This window comes from Electrophorus electricus, chromosome 7 (genome assembly GCF_041902795.1).
Source record: "Electrophorus electricus isolate QZ-2024a chromosome 7, ASM4190279v1, whole genome shotgun sequence".
NCBI lineage: Eukaryota > Metazoa > Chordata > Actinopteri > Gymnotiformes > Gymnotidae > Electrophorus > Electrophorus electricus.
The window spans coordinates 2055001-2068392 of record NC_137503.1 but is presented as its reverse complement, the minus strand read 5'-3'; the positions used below and the strand labels follow the sequence as shown (position 1 = coordinate 2068392).

General features: G+C 42.2%; 1 long non-coding RNA gene across 1 annotated transcript in view; it reads right to left on the bottom strand.

Annotated features, from left to right (window-relative positions):
• Window positions 1–10890: 10890 nt before the first annotated feature.
• The window catches only part of LOC113589337 (uncharacterized), a 12174-nt gene continuing 9672 nt past the window's right edge, over window positions 10891–13392 (bottom strand). The window contains exon 2 of the long non-coding RNA XR_003411964.3: window positions 10891–11510. This is a non-coding gene — a long non-coding RNA (uncharacterized LOC113589337). The remainder of the gene's footprint in view (window positions 11511–13392) is intronic.

The following is a 13392-nucleotide window of genomic DNA, read 5'->3' as shown; positions in this document are numbered from 1 at the left end:
GCAGGTCGGACGAGCGCACAAACTCCTTGCCGCACTCGCTGCAGACGTACGGCTTCTCGCCCGTGTGCGTGCGGATGTGCTTACGGTGGTCGGACGACCACGTGTAGGCCTTGTTGCAGAAGGGGCAGCGGTAGGGTCTGTCGCCCGTGTGTAGACGCCGGTGCTGCTGTAGGGTGCCCTGGTGGGCGTACGCCTTTCCGCACAGGTCGCAGATGTGGGGCTTCAGCCCGCTGTGGGTGTCCATGTGGCTGAGCAGGTTGCTGGACTTCTTGAACGCCCAGTTGCAGAAGGTGCACTTGTAAGGACGGTTCTCCGTGTCTCCCTCCACGCTCCGCTTCCTCATAGCGCCGAACACAAACAGCGGCCGGGCCGCTTGCTTCTCCCGGGGGTCCGGTCCTTGCTCCCGAACCGCCTTCCCTACGTCTCGGTCTGCTGTTGTTTTTTGTTGCGATGCTGCAGGCGATGCCGAGTCACATGACTCGACAGAATCGTCCTCCAGTTTCAGCCTGACTGACGCAAAGCAGAACGCTTCTTCCGTCCCAGCGTCATGATTGGCCGGTGCACCGAGATCCTCTTCTGCCATGTGATCGGATGACACACTGGGATCCTGCTGTTCTGGGTGACTGGCTGAGTTGCTGGGTTTTGCCTCTGCCACGTGATTGGCTGACATACTGGCATACTGCTCTGCCATGTGATTAGTTGAGTTGCTGGGATCCTGCCCTGCCATGTGATTGGCTAAGACTCTAGCGTCTTGGTCTGATTGAACTTTCTGACTAACATTTTCAGGCTCACATGCTCCTCCCTTATCTGCCAAACTCTCCGAGAACCTCTGTCCATCAGGGGCGGCTAGATTCAGGGAAACTATTGCACTGACCCAACCAGCAAAGGGCAGTGTTTCCTGGGCACTGTGTAGAGCGAAACCATCTTCTCTGCAGTAAGTGGTGACGTCACTCTCCGCTGGTGCATAGCGCCTCTTACTGACCAAGGTCTTTCTGAAGCTTCTTTTTGATATGAAGGTTTTATCTCTGTAGGTGTCTGGCTTCAATTGTTCAGAAATTCCCGCCATTTGTATTGTTGGTGGAGAATTGGGTATAGAGCACTGTCCTTTGCTTGTGTTTTGTCCAGAGCTCACATATATACCTGACTTGCCTGTGTGGTACCTAAGAGCAGGAATATGAGTGATCACAACACGTTTCGACACAACAACTTTACAAGATGCTTTTATGAAGCATGTGTGTAAAAAGCTTTTTAAAAATTGTGTATATATATATATATATATATATATATATATATATATATATATATATATATATATATATATATATATATGGAATCACTGCGCTGGCACAACTGAAATGAAAGACGCCCGCCCGTACTTGTTTACTATATGTATAGCGTTTAAAAAACCCATTTAACAACTTGGTGGACAAATACTCTAACAGTAAGATATTAAATCCATGGTACCCAACTTTTAAAAACCTTGAACCTTGTCATGGCTCTGTACCACTGGTGCGTTTTATTAATTCCGGTGGTTAGCCTTATCCTGCCGCACAGATCTCAGGCGTTCAGGCGCTTTCTATAAAGTCGCTTAAAGTCTAACGTGCAGCAGGTGAACGTTATAGCAAGCGCGTGCGTGACAAAAAAACCCCTATTTTAACCGTTCATTGCTCAGTTGGTTATTTATTAAGTTTTCAGGATCAGTGATGTTTTTGATAGCTGCGGACTCCCACGAGGAGGCGATCTAGACGGTTCGTGGGACAGATTGCTACGCTTATGTTGCTAAAGTGAATAACGGAATAACTCTCATGCCGGCACCCTTCCCTTCTTGAACAATGCACGTGCGTAAGTTGGGGGTTCCTTACCTTGACGCGACACGTCCGCTGTTGTCGATCTCTTCGGGATCAGTTCATTTTTACGTGCCAGCGGTGCAGTGGCACGGGATGCTGTAGGAGGGGCTGTCGCACCGTATCGGCAGTGCAGCCACGCTCACGCAGTGGTCAGCAGGTTAAAAACGACACATGGTAGTTTCCAGCAACCCTCAAGTCTCAGATTTACACAACGAGTCACATCTACTCTACTGCCTTCATAAGAAGTTTAGTATAATGATATATACTAATATTCTCCCCTCCCCCTTGCTTCGTGTACTTTTATTTACAATTAAGCATGCGATGCCTATTTACGCTCTCATAACAAATACCTACGTACTAGACTACTCATCAGGGGCATAACACTGCGCCCCCACAGGTCAGAATTGAACCTAATGTCTCATTTCTGAACGATAAGTTAGTTGTCAGGAATGTCGGCGCTTTGCGCTGGAATGGTCAACCCCATGTGCGTAAGAGCTCTATTGAGTGAAGTACTTAAGAGAGTACAGGAATAAAATGTGCTGACACCAGGCAGTAGCGGACACCCGATAACCTCGCGGCGGAGTGCGCACAAGCAAATAAGTGCACAAGGAAAAACGAGAACACTGCCGAGCCCATACCAGTCCGGACACCTGTTCGCACGCGCCGCCTAAGACCGCTTAGGGTTCGCACGGCCGTTTCAGCACCAAGGACAGCGCGGGAGACTGCGCGCTCCCCTGGAATATGCATAGACTTCGATTGAATCCATCGTGTTATTAAGACTTATTGGAAAAGACCAAGAGATCAATTCTGTAACGTATAACGTATCGTGTTGAATTCAGCGCTACCCGGCCTAATCTAATGGTGTCTTTACCGTACGGACCAGCTTTGCTTGGGTGGGTGCCAGTCTTAAGCTCTTCACCAATGTTGGAGTCTCTAGCCTATTTGGAAACTGTAACCAGGTACCAATCGCAAATTACACATCTTTAAATATTTTTGAACTATATAAAAAGTACCAATGAATCTGATGAGTTTTGGATTTGTACTCATTTCACATTTATACAAAGCATCTTACCATTAGAAGTCTAAACTGAGTACAACATGAGGGTTAAGAGTCTTGCTCAGGGGCCCAACAGTGGCAGGACTTGAACCAGCAACCTTCCAATTACAAGTCACATACCTAAACCACTGAATTACCACTGCCCTTTAAGAGTGCAAGTATTCTTTTAAAAAATATATTACTTATTAAAAGCCATTATAAAGTATGGCAATAAAATGTCCTGCCTTAACGTACTATTACAAATCTCCCAAATCCTTAAATCTAAAATATTTAACCCACACCAGAAACATTTATCACAGGCTACATGCTGTAGGCCTATGCTTTTTTTTTAAATCACAAAAAACCATTTTTAAGGCATGAAAGCTTATATATCCATTATAAAGTTAACAAGTGTAGGCCAAATAATACATATGCCATTAGATAGCAGGATGAATAAGGCAGTTCATTTACAGTTATTGAACAATTTTGTCCATCTGATACATTAGCCAACTGAAAACTAGAACTTATTGAGGATGTACAAATCTAAAATATACTATTAGGAGTTGATTGTATATTGTTTAAGGAGGCCTGGCCACAGGAACAGTCAGAAGACAAAGCTGTTGGCTGGCTGGCATGAGATTCACATGTGCTGAAACCATAGCAACACAGCCCAAACACTTCATTAACTTGTCCCAGTGTAACAGCAACTACCATGCCACCACCACATCAGTGTTATGACTGTGTCGAGAACAGTCCACCAACAGTCCGTAACCAGTCAGCACTGGTCCTATAGGAAGAAACTGGCAATAGAGAGTGACTGATGGGTTACTGTCTGCAGTCATGCACATATTATATGGGCCTTTAAGATATGTCAACCTAATAAAGACTCCAGGGTGTACAGGTAAAAGGTAAAGATGTTAAAGCGGCTAATGTAAGTCTATTTTCACTGTGTGAAATTCTCTTGAAAATCATAACCTGAGCACATTTTAAAGTTGTCCAAAATGTAATCCCTAGAATCCCTGTAATTCCATTTTTTGTAAGTATCTCAGGCTCATTGTCATGTTTTGTAATCTGATTAGATAACATAGGTTACACATAGACTGTTGCTACCCAGGCCTACTGAGTTTCCTGTTCTGACACACCTGAGTCAGGTGTGTTCCAGCAGGTAACACACGTGAGGCGCTGGGTTCCAGTACTATGGATGGGAACTACTACCATACCTAAACTACAGGGTTTTTGTTGTTGTTTGTTTTACTAAAATGGTATCAAAGCTGATGAAGTAATTTTGCTAATCTTTCACATAACATCTTTCTTCATGTGATGTTACAACCCTGACACCTGTAATCACATGAATATTACATGAGGTGTTTCATAGACCTGAACAATAGCAAGATGGTAAATAAGGTTTAATGCAATGTGAAAATAAAAAATATATATATATCATGAGTTGTAAGGGTGTGTGTGTGTGTGTGTTAGCAAGGAAGATGCTCATACACTGAGGAGAATCCTCATTTTTAGTATAGCTAGTTTAAACATTTGTAACATAAGCAACTGAATAAAATTAGTTATGTAAAAAATAACATGTATTATATTACGTATGGGACAGTGATTTTACATATGGGAGAATCTGAGTTTGCTACATCTAAGATTGCTACATGCAGTAGGCTTTGTAGGGCATATGGGTGATCATAATGAAGTTGTTGGAGTTGATTGAACCACACAGCACAGTGCGTTAGTGTTATGGCTTGTCAGAGACAAAGTGTAGCAATCGAATATAGTACAGTAGAAAATAAGAAGGTCTGAGTATAGCAGAGACTTGATTATTGTAAGAAAGGGAAAAAACTATTATACTTCACAGACCACGCAAAGGGGGAGAGTGTTCTCACTATAGAAGGAACATTTCTGAAGATTTTGGAACCTGTGGTGGATTGGGGAGTTTTGGAATTATTTTACAGATTTGTGCATAATCTGGGCAGACTAGAGTGTGCAGGATTAGCGATTCTCCTATATACCCAAACTACACCGATCCACACTTGCTGTTGATGACATCTCATTCTGGTGATGATGGCATCCAACAGGTGACCCACACAGTTCCACTCTTCTAGAATTAAACCAGTGTGTAAATCGCAACAGAGTGCAGGGCATGAGGTGACCAGTATGGCCACTGAAAACCACCGAGAACCACTGCATAAAAACACAGAAATTCCTTTTCCACACAAGGGAAATAGTCTGAGAAAGGATTTGCCAGCATTATTCTCAATTTCCACTAGAGGGCAGCCTTGCCTTTTGGAACAGACATCATGCTGATGTTAAGGATGTTAAGTATGTCCGGCAGCCTGGTGCAAAGTGCAACGTGTCAGATTTAGGGTCAGATATCTTTGAATTTAGGCCGCCAAAACGAGCTGAATTTATGATCTTCAAAGTGACTTGAAATGGAATCGTTTCTTCTTTGATGAAAATGGTATAATGAATGTGATTGGTTAGAATTTGTTCTTACCTTCGCGGTTAAAGACGACAGTGTGTTTGGTGTAATGTTTTTCATAATTTTAAAGATTAACATGACACTGATGTGGCTAGCCGCAGCATTTCTACTCTGTTTTCATTTCTGCATGAGCTAAGTTGCATGACTCCCTGACTGTCTGAAAGGCTGCTGCTGCGGTTTGGGTTACGCTCATGGGAGATATTTGAGTTAATATGACTGAAGGCTTCAGGGGAAGCTTGTGGCTAATGAACAGTTCTGCCTAAGAGTAAATGGCTAGTTGAAATGGTGGATATGTATAAAGCCTTTGTCATAAATTACTGAAGTTCCTGTATGTGAGGTTCGAGTGAGTTTAGCCGGTATGTGAGTATGGCCGGCAGCCTAGTGCAAAGTCTAATCCATGTAGGCTCTCCACCGGTGTTCCACAAGGCTCAGTATTAGGCCCCCTTCTCTTCTCTTTGTATACTCGTTCTCTTTGTGTAATATCTTCTCATGGCTTCTTCTACCACTGCTATGCTGATGACACCCAATTAATTCTTTCTTTCCCATCCTCTGACACGCAGGTCTCCAGCTGTATCTCAACATTCTTGACTGACATTGCATCATGGATGACAGCCCACCACTTGATGCTCAGCCCCAGTAAAGCTGAGCTTCTGTACATCCCAGAAACTCCCAGCCCTTACCATGACCTCACAGTTTCCTTTGAGGACTCCTTGGTATCACCATCTGAAGCTGCTTGTAGCCTTTGTATAGCTTTGGACAACAGGTTGTCGTTCTCAACTCATGTTTCAAATCTAACCTGGTCTTTCTCTCACAGGAAGCTGCCCAGGTACTTCTGCAGTCTCTTGTATTCTCAAAGCTAGACTACTGCAACTCGCTACTTGCTGGTCTTCCTCTAAAAGCCATCAGACCTCTACAACTTGTGCAGAATGCAGCAGCATGACTGGTCTTCAATCTTCCAATGTTCACACGCCACTCCACTGCTGTGCTCCCTTCATTGGCTTCCAGTAGCTGCACGCATCAGATTTAAATCCTTGATGCTCACCTACAAAGCCAAAAATGGACCAGCCTCTCCATACTTGATGTATACAGTCGAAGCCCAAGCTGTACCTCGAGTACTCCAAACCTCAATTATAGCTCGGCTTAAAACACCATGCTTCAAGTCTCATGGATGACAAGCATGGAGACTATTCTCTGTCCTGGATCCCAGATGGTGGAATGAACTTCCGCTGGCTGTCCGGACAGCAGAGTCCCTTGCACTCTTCAAACACAGACTGAAGACCAATTTATTTGTGGAATATTTAAATGACCACAGATCCTGCTCCTATGTTGACTAAGTGAAACTCTAGTATTTATTGTATTGTTTATTGCACTGATTGTTGTCTGTTATAGAGCTTATGTGTTTTGCACTTCTAGGCATCAGCATTGATACCTGTATTTCAACAGAATTCTAGTTAATTGGTATCTTGAATTCTATCCCACTCAAACATTGGGTAAATGACAAAGAACTTTTATAAGTCACTCTCGATAAGAGCGTCTGCCCAATGCAGTGAATGTCAACTAAATAGAACATTCTGTTCTTTCCCCCAGTAGCTGCTAAACCTTTGTTAGGAATTATACTTGTCATGCTGACAAAATGCTTGAAAACAATGTGCAATACCATTCCTGTTCGATAGGGTGCAGTGTGCCCTTACGTGTCAACAAATGTTGAGCAAAGGATTACTCATCTAAATGTGCTTTCTCTTACCTGAACAACCTGAACAATGTTTTTGGGAGATGGGTGAGCTGGAAATGGAGGTATTTTCTGAATGCACTTTAACCTTTAGCCTTTCACCTTCTTACAGTTCTATAGGTCAGAGGTACAGAGGCAACCCCAACTTTGTAAACATAAACATGCAAATATAAGTGTTATCCTTAAGAGGTAATGGGCAATGATATGTTTATTAACAGAGAGCTCAAGGGTTTCAACTAACTCATTCATAATTTGTTTTTGCTAAAATTCTACATTTACTATTTATCTTTAGCATTAATGTCAAGCTGGAAATATTGAAGTGGTTAAACGAGGTTTCAGCAGGCATGCTGATGGTATTATAAGTCTGTATAAGTTCTTCTGGATGGATTTTTTCACTGGAGCTTCATGCTTTTCTCAATCTGGTGAACCACGGCATGCTTCCATGCTTTTAGGGTGCTGTGTATCCTTCTGGCATCGTTTTGCTCTTCCATAGAAACCAAATAACATTTAGCTCTTGTGAGCTGTGAAATCCAAACTGCCAGTAGTACCGTGAGTATGACAAGTTACGGTTATGTTCAACTGATCCTGTGCGTACTCTTAACAACCTGTAAATAATCGCGTTAACTGAAGAACATATACATCTAAACATTAGATTTGTCCGCCTCTCATTCTGATTCAGTCATTCCCTCCAGAAAAGGATACCTCAGCTGACTGTATTTGTGTTACAGGCTTTGCCAGACCTCTCCCTGAGGCTTATGGGTAAGGAGTAGGCCCTCAAAACCAGGACAAGTGTTTCACTGCAAAACACGCTTCCACTCCGGCTGATGCACAACAGGACTGATTGACACTGCTGAGACACATGTTGGCATCTCTGCCATGGAAGATACAGTGAGAAGTGAGTTGATGTGAGACGATGTGAGATGTTATACTGGAACTGAACTTCTTAGACAAACATGACTGGGGCTTAAACTAAGAAAACAACATTACACTAATAATAATCTTTATTATATAGCACTTCTCATTTTAGTTCCAAAATCTCAGAGTGCCTTGTATGTGTAAAGGTTATGAAGACAATAAAACAAAACACTACAAAGAAAGAATAACATTGAAATATCTGATAGACTAAGCATAGGGTAGCCTATACACATGTTTTTAATCTGGATTTAAGTAAGAAAAATATTTTCCACCATCTACCTTGAATGCAGTCCCAGTACTGGGCACTGGTCCTGCCTCAGATTAGTGAATCTGTCCAAGTTTGCCCCGAGGCTTCAGAAATGTCAGAAGTAAGACTATGTAATCAAGACTTTGTTGAGTTTTGGAAGCCAATGTGAATGCAGCATCAGGAGTAATATGTTGACCTTGTGCTTTGCACAGTAGGGAAACCTGCCAGCAACTCACTGCTGTAATCTAATCTAATCTAGAGGTTATGAAATCACGATCTGTTTCCTTAGCAAAAGGTAGGATTGGCATATGTCTTATTTTGGGTGTTATGTTTATTAAATAATAATACTGTGCCATTTTAGAGACATGGCACTGATAATAAGCAAGTGTCAAGAGTTACCCCAAGGTCCTTAGTGCTAGTTTTTAATTGCAACTTTATACTTTGTAAAGTAAATGTTGTGGGATTGAATCTACAGATTCAACAAGACATCAATAAGAGGCTGGAAGACTCCCCTTTACAGTAAGAGTTTATCTACACTACGCGTGACCGGACCATGTTTCAAACCTGTCCATTAAAATATCACAGCCAGGAGTGTCGAAAGTTGCACTCGAATCTGTATTTAAAGGAAGCAGAAGAGAGAGGTGTCCCCAATTCAGCGCCAGCAGCTTGGCCTTGACTGTGTAAATCAAAATATTGCAGGACATCAATCTGTAGCACTTTGTTGCCAGTTTAACATGTGAATTGGGAAGCATTGTGACGTGAGATGTGACTACTGGGATGGGGGTCTATGGGGAGCAGGGTTGGCTTCTGTTAGCTGACCAAGTTATGTGGGAATTTACTGACCACATCCCACCAATGTCATCTCTGCAGGACACCAGAATCTTGTAGTACGCCCCCCCCCCCCCCCCCCAATCATTTGCATGATGCAATTGCTGGATATTCTCTTTCAATGACTGTAAAAACATTTAGCCATTTACCATGCTTCAAATCTTCCATCATGGAAGACAAGCATGGAGACTATTCACTGTCCTGGCTCCCAGATAGTAGAATGAACTTCCGCTTGCTGTCCGGACAGCAGAGTCCCTTGCAGTCTTCAAACGCAGACTGAAGAACCATCTGTTTGTGGAATATTTAAATGACCACTGACCCTGCTCCTATATTGACTAACTGAAACTAGTACTTATTGTAGGGTATTGTTTATTACACTGATGTTACAGTGTATGCTGTTACAGTGTATGGTGTTAGTGTATGGTGTTTCAGTGAATGGCGTTTCAGTGTATGGTGTTACAGTGTATGGTGTTACAGTGTATGGTCTTTCAGTGTATGGTCTTTCAGTGTATGGTGTTACAGTGTATGGTCTTACAGTGTATGGTGTTACAGTGTATGGTCTTTCAGTGTATGGTCTTTCAGTGTATGGTGTTACAGTGTATGGTCTTACAGTGTATGGTGTTACAGTGTATGGTCTTACAGTGTATGGTGTTTCAGTGAATGGTGTTTCAGTGTATGGTCTTTCAGTGTATGGTGTTACAGTGTATGGTGTTTCAGTGAATGGTGTTTCAGTGTATGGTGTTACAGTGTATGGTCTTACAGTGTATGGTGTTTCAGTGAATGGTGTTTCAGTGTATGGTGTTACAGTGTATGGTGTTACAGTGTATGGTGTTACAGTGTATGGTCTTTCAGTGTATGGTCTTTCAGTGTATGGTCTTTCAGTGTATGGTGTTACAGTGTATGGTGTTACAGTGTATGGTGTTACAGTGAATGGCGTTTCAGTGAATGGCGTTTCAGTGTATGGTGTTACAGTGTATGGTGTTTCAGTGTATGGTGTTTCAGTGTATGGTCTTTCAGTGTATGGTGTTACAGTGTATGGTCTTTCAGTGTATGGTGTTACAGTGTATGGTGTTTCAGTGTATGGTCTTTCAGTGTATGGTCTTTCAGTGTATGGTCTTTCAGTGTATGGTGTTACAGTGTATGGTCTTACAGTGTATGGTGTTTCAGTGTATGGTGTTACAGTGTATGGTGTTACAGTGTATGGTCTTTCAGTGTATGGTCTTTCAGTGTATGGTCTTTCAGTGAATGGCGTTTCAGTGTATGGTGTTACAGTGTATGGTGTTACAGTGTATGGTCTTTCAGTGTATGGTCTTTCAGTGTATGGTGTTACAGTGTATGGTCTTTCAGTGTATGGTCTTTCAGTGTATGGTGTTACAGTGTATGGTCTTTCAGTGTATGGTCTTTCAGTGTATGGTCTTTCAGTGTATGGTGTTACAGTGTATGGTCTTACAGTGTATGGTGTTTCAGTGAATGGTGTTTCAGTGTATGGTCTTTCAGTGTATGGTCTTACAGTGTATGGTGTTTCAGTGAATGGTGTTTCAGTGTATGGTCTTTCAGTGTATGGTGTTACAGTGTATGGTCTTTCAGTGTATGGTCTTTCAGTGTATGGTGTTAGTGTATGGTGTTTCAGTGAATGGTGTTTCAGTGTATGGTGTTACAGTGTATGGTGTTACAGTGTATGGTCTTTCAGTGTATGGTCTTTCAGTGTATGGTGTTACAGTGTATGGTCTTACAGTGTATGGTGTTTCAGTGAATGGTGTTTCAGTGTATGGTGTTTCACTCTATGGTGTTTCAATGTTAAAATAGTTCCACCTTGCTGTAGACTTTATTGTGTTATGGGAATTCAGACCTGCAGAAATAAGATTAGTTTTCACATGATATGCTTTGTATATAATCATGCCTTCCACTCTTTTCTTCAGGGTTACAGAAATTATCTTCACACTTTGTTTAAGTCTATGATCAGGTTTAGGAGCATGTACACATGTAATGAATGATATTTGATATCACTCTGCTTCTGTCTTCAACCAGAAGGTGATAACTCACCCCACGGCTTGTCATGGCAGGTTGTGTATCATGTTAACAGCCAAAGACCAGAAGAGTGAAGTCTGTCAGTGTTTAAAGCGTTAATTGAGCCAATTCATTGAAAAGAAAACCTGAGTTGCCTTCATTTGATACCATGTTTGCGTTGGTCCTGTAAGTGTTGTTAAGTGCTTTATGGGGTTCTGTGCCAGGGCCTGTTCTGTGGAAGACTCTGCGGAGCTCCGTACGTACAGTTCAGATGTTTTAATCCTCTGGCAAATATTTGTTTAGGGTTCTTATCCAGTCCGGCAATCTGACCGCTTACATAGTGTGAAGCAGCTTTTCCCAGTTTCTGTACAGTGAATGTGATTCATTTGGACAAGGTGCTCCAAGAAAGGTTTGCCAACCTGTGGTGAGAAAAAACCCATAGCATTAGAATGCTCTTTTGTTTAAATGGTACATGTTAAGAACAGTCGGAAAGTTGCAACTATCAGGTCCTCATACAGAAGTATTTCCACGCACAAATAGACACACACAACTCTCATTTTCACAGCAGATGTTTAACCTGCAGCTCTGGGGGTTTGGTTGTTAAGGCACAAAAGCTGTGCACAGGACTGTGCTAATGACAGGGGCCTCACAGGGCACTGCAGAAAAGTTCCCTTTTCGTGCATCACCCTGGCGTTTGTGCAGTGATTCGCACAGGGACAGGCTTTGTGTGCACACAGCTGCCGAAAGTCCTCTCTCCATCGACTCAGATTAGATTTCCTTTTGTGCTCTAATCTAGTCTGATTGAGTTGCACTACCACTCACATGCATGTGATCACAGTGAGCAGTGGCAGGGCTGTTATCTAGTACCTTTGCAGAACTCTGCCCCAAGAACAAAGTGTTTGGCATTGTTCGGTGTTCGTGCCTGCATGCACGTATGTGTGTCTGGGAATTCTTGTCTCAATGCAAAGCACTTCGTTAAGTTTTTTAATTTGAATGTTAAATAATGCAAAAAGATACAGTTGTGTTGAAGAATTTCTGCATCATTCTGGGGGGGAGAGTGTGGTTTGCATTGAATGCCAGATGCTGGGTTAATCTGGTTTAAAGTACATATAACTGATGTGAATATGGAGCTGGTCTGTGGTCTAATTGAAAGCATTCCTGCTTAACAGAGTTGTTTTTGAGGATTGGAAATTCTTCTGGATTTGTTTATAACATCTTTGAGGCATTTTTTCAGTAAAACTTGTTTCTTTGAAAAAACAGCGTTTTTAAAACACATTCCGATACAGGAGCAAAGAGTCTATAAATACCACCCCACCAAAAATTAATTTCTTAAATCCAAGGGTTTTCCCTTTAAATGGAAACTCTGTCTTCTTTCTGTTTCTATCTTTGTTCAGTATGTGATTTTTTGGAGCAGGTCAAAGCGCGTAAGACTCCATCCTGCTGATGTGAAATTTGAGGGCTCAGAAGTGTTCAGGCAGACCTGAGAACATGTAAGCCTTGAGGGTAGACTTGAGACCACTGCCTCTTAGTCGGACAGGTCAGTGTTTGTCACCCAGCGAGGACAGGGATGAAGGAACAAGAGCCATTACGTGCCTTTAATGTTAATTGTCCTTATGAATCTCCCATGGATGCTCACTGATTGGCAGCTAGCTGCAGTTAACCACCACTGAGATATTTGCCGTCAGTTTTCTGATTGAGTGTGGCACCTGCAGCTCTGCCTGGTGATTTGGGCTGGGCTTGGTTTGTTGGTTTGTGTTCTCAGGTATCATACTTTTTATTTAAAATAGGCAGTGGTGTGTGTGTGTGTGTGTGTTTGTGTTTTTGTATGTGTGAATGTAAATATAACGTGCTTATATTTGACCTTGTTGTTACAATGTAACAATGTTATTTGTTGCTGGAAACAAATATAAACAAAACTCTCCATCAGTGAACAGTTGCAGTGGTGGCTCAGTGGTTAAGGTACTTGACTTGTAATTGGAAGGTTGCCGGTTCAAGCTGCCACTGTTGGCCCCTGAGCAAGACCCTTAACCCTCAATTATTTAAATTGTACTCAATCTTAATTGTAAATTGCTTTGCATAAAAGCCTCTGCTCAATGCTGTAAAGGAGCCAAAGTGCCGGTTCTATGATATCTTTGGAAGGGTTGTCCGGCTTGGTACCATACCCTCAAACATAGGTCCGTTTGAAAATGTGAGAGGTGGTGTTGTCAGTACATGTCATGATGAATATTAAAAGAAACATTTGAATATTATGGCACAATGGTTGTTATAGGGTCATTGTACTGTTTGTGCTCTTAGTGTGGT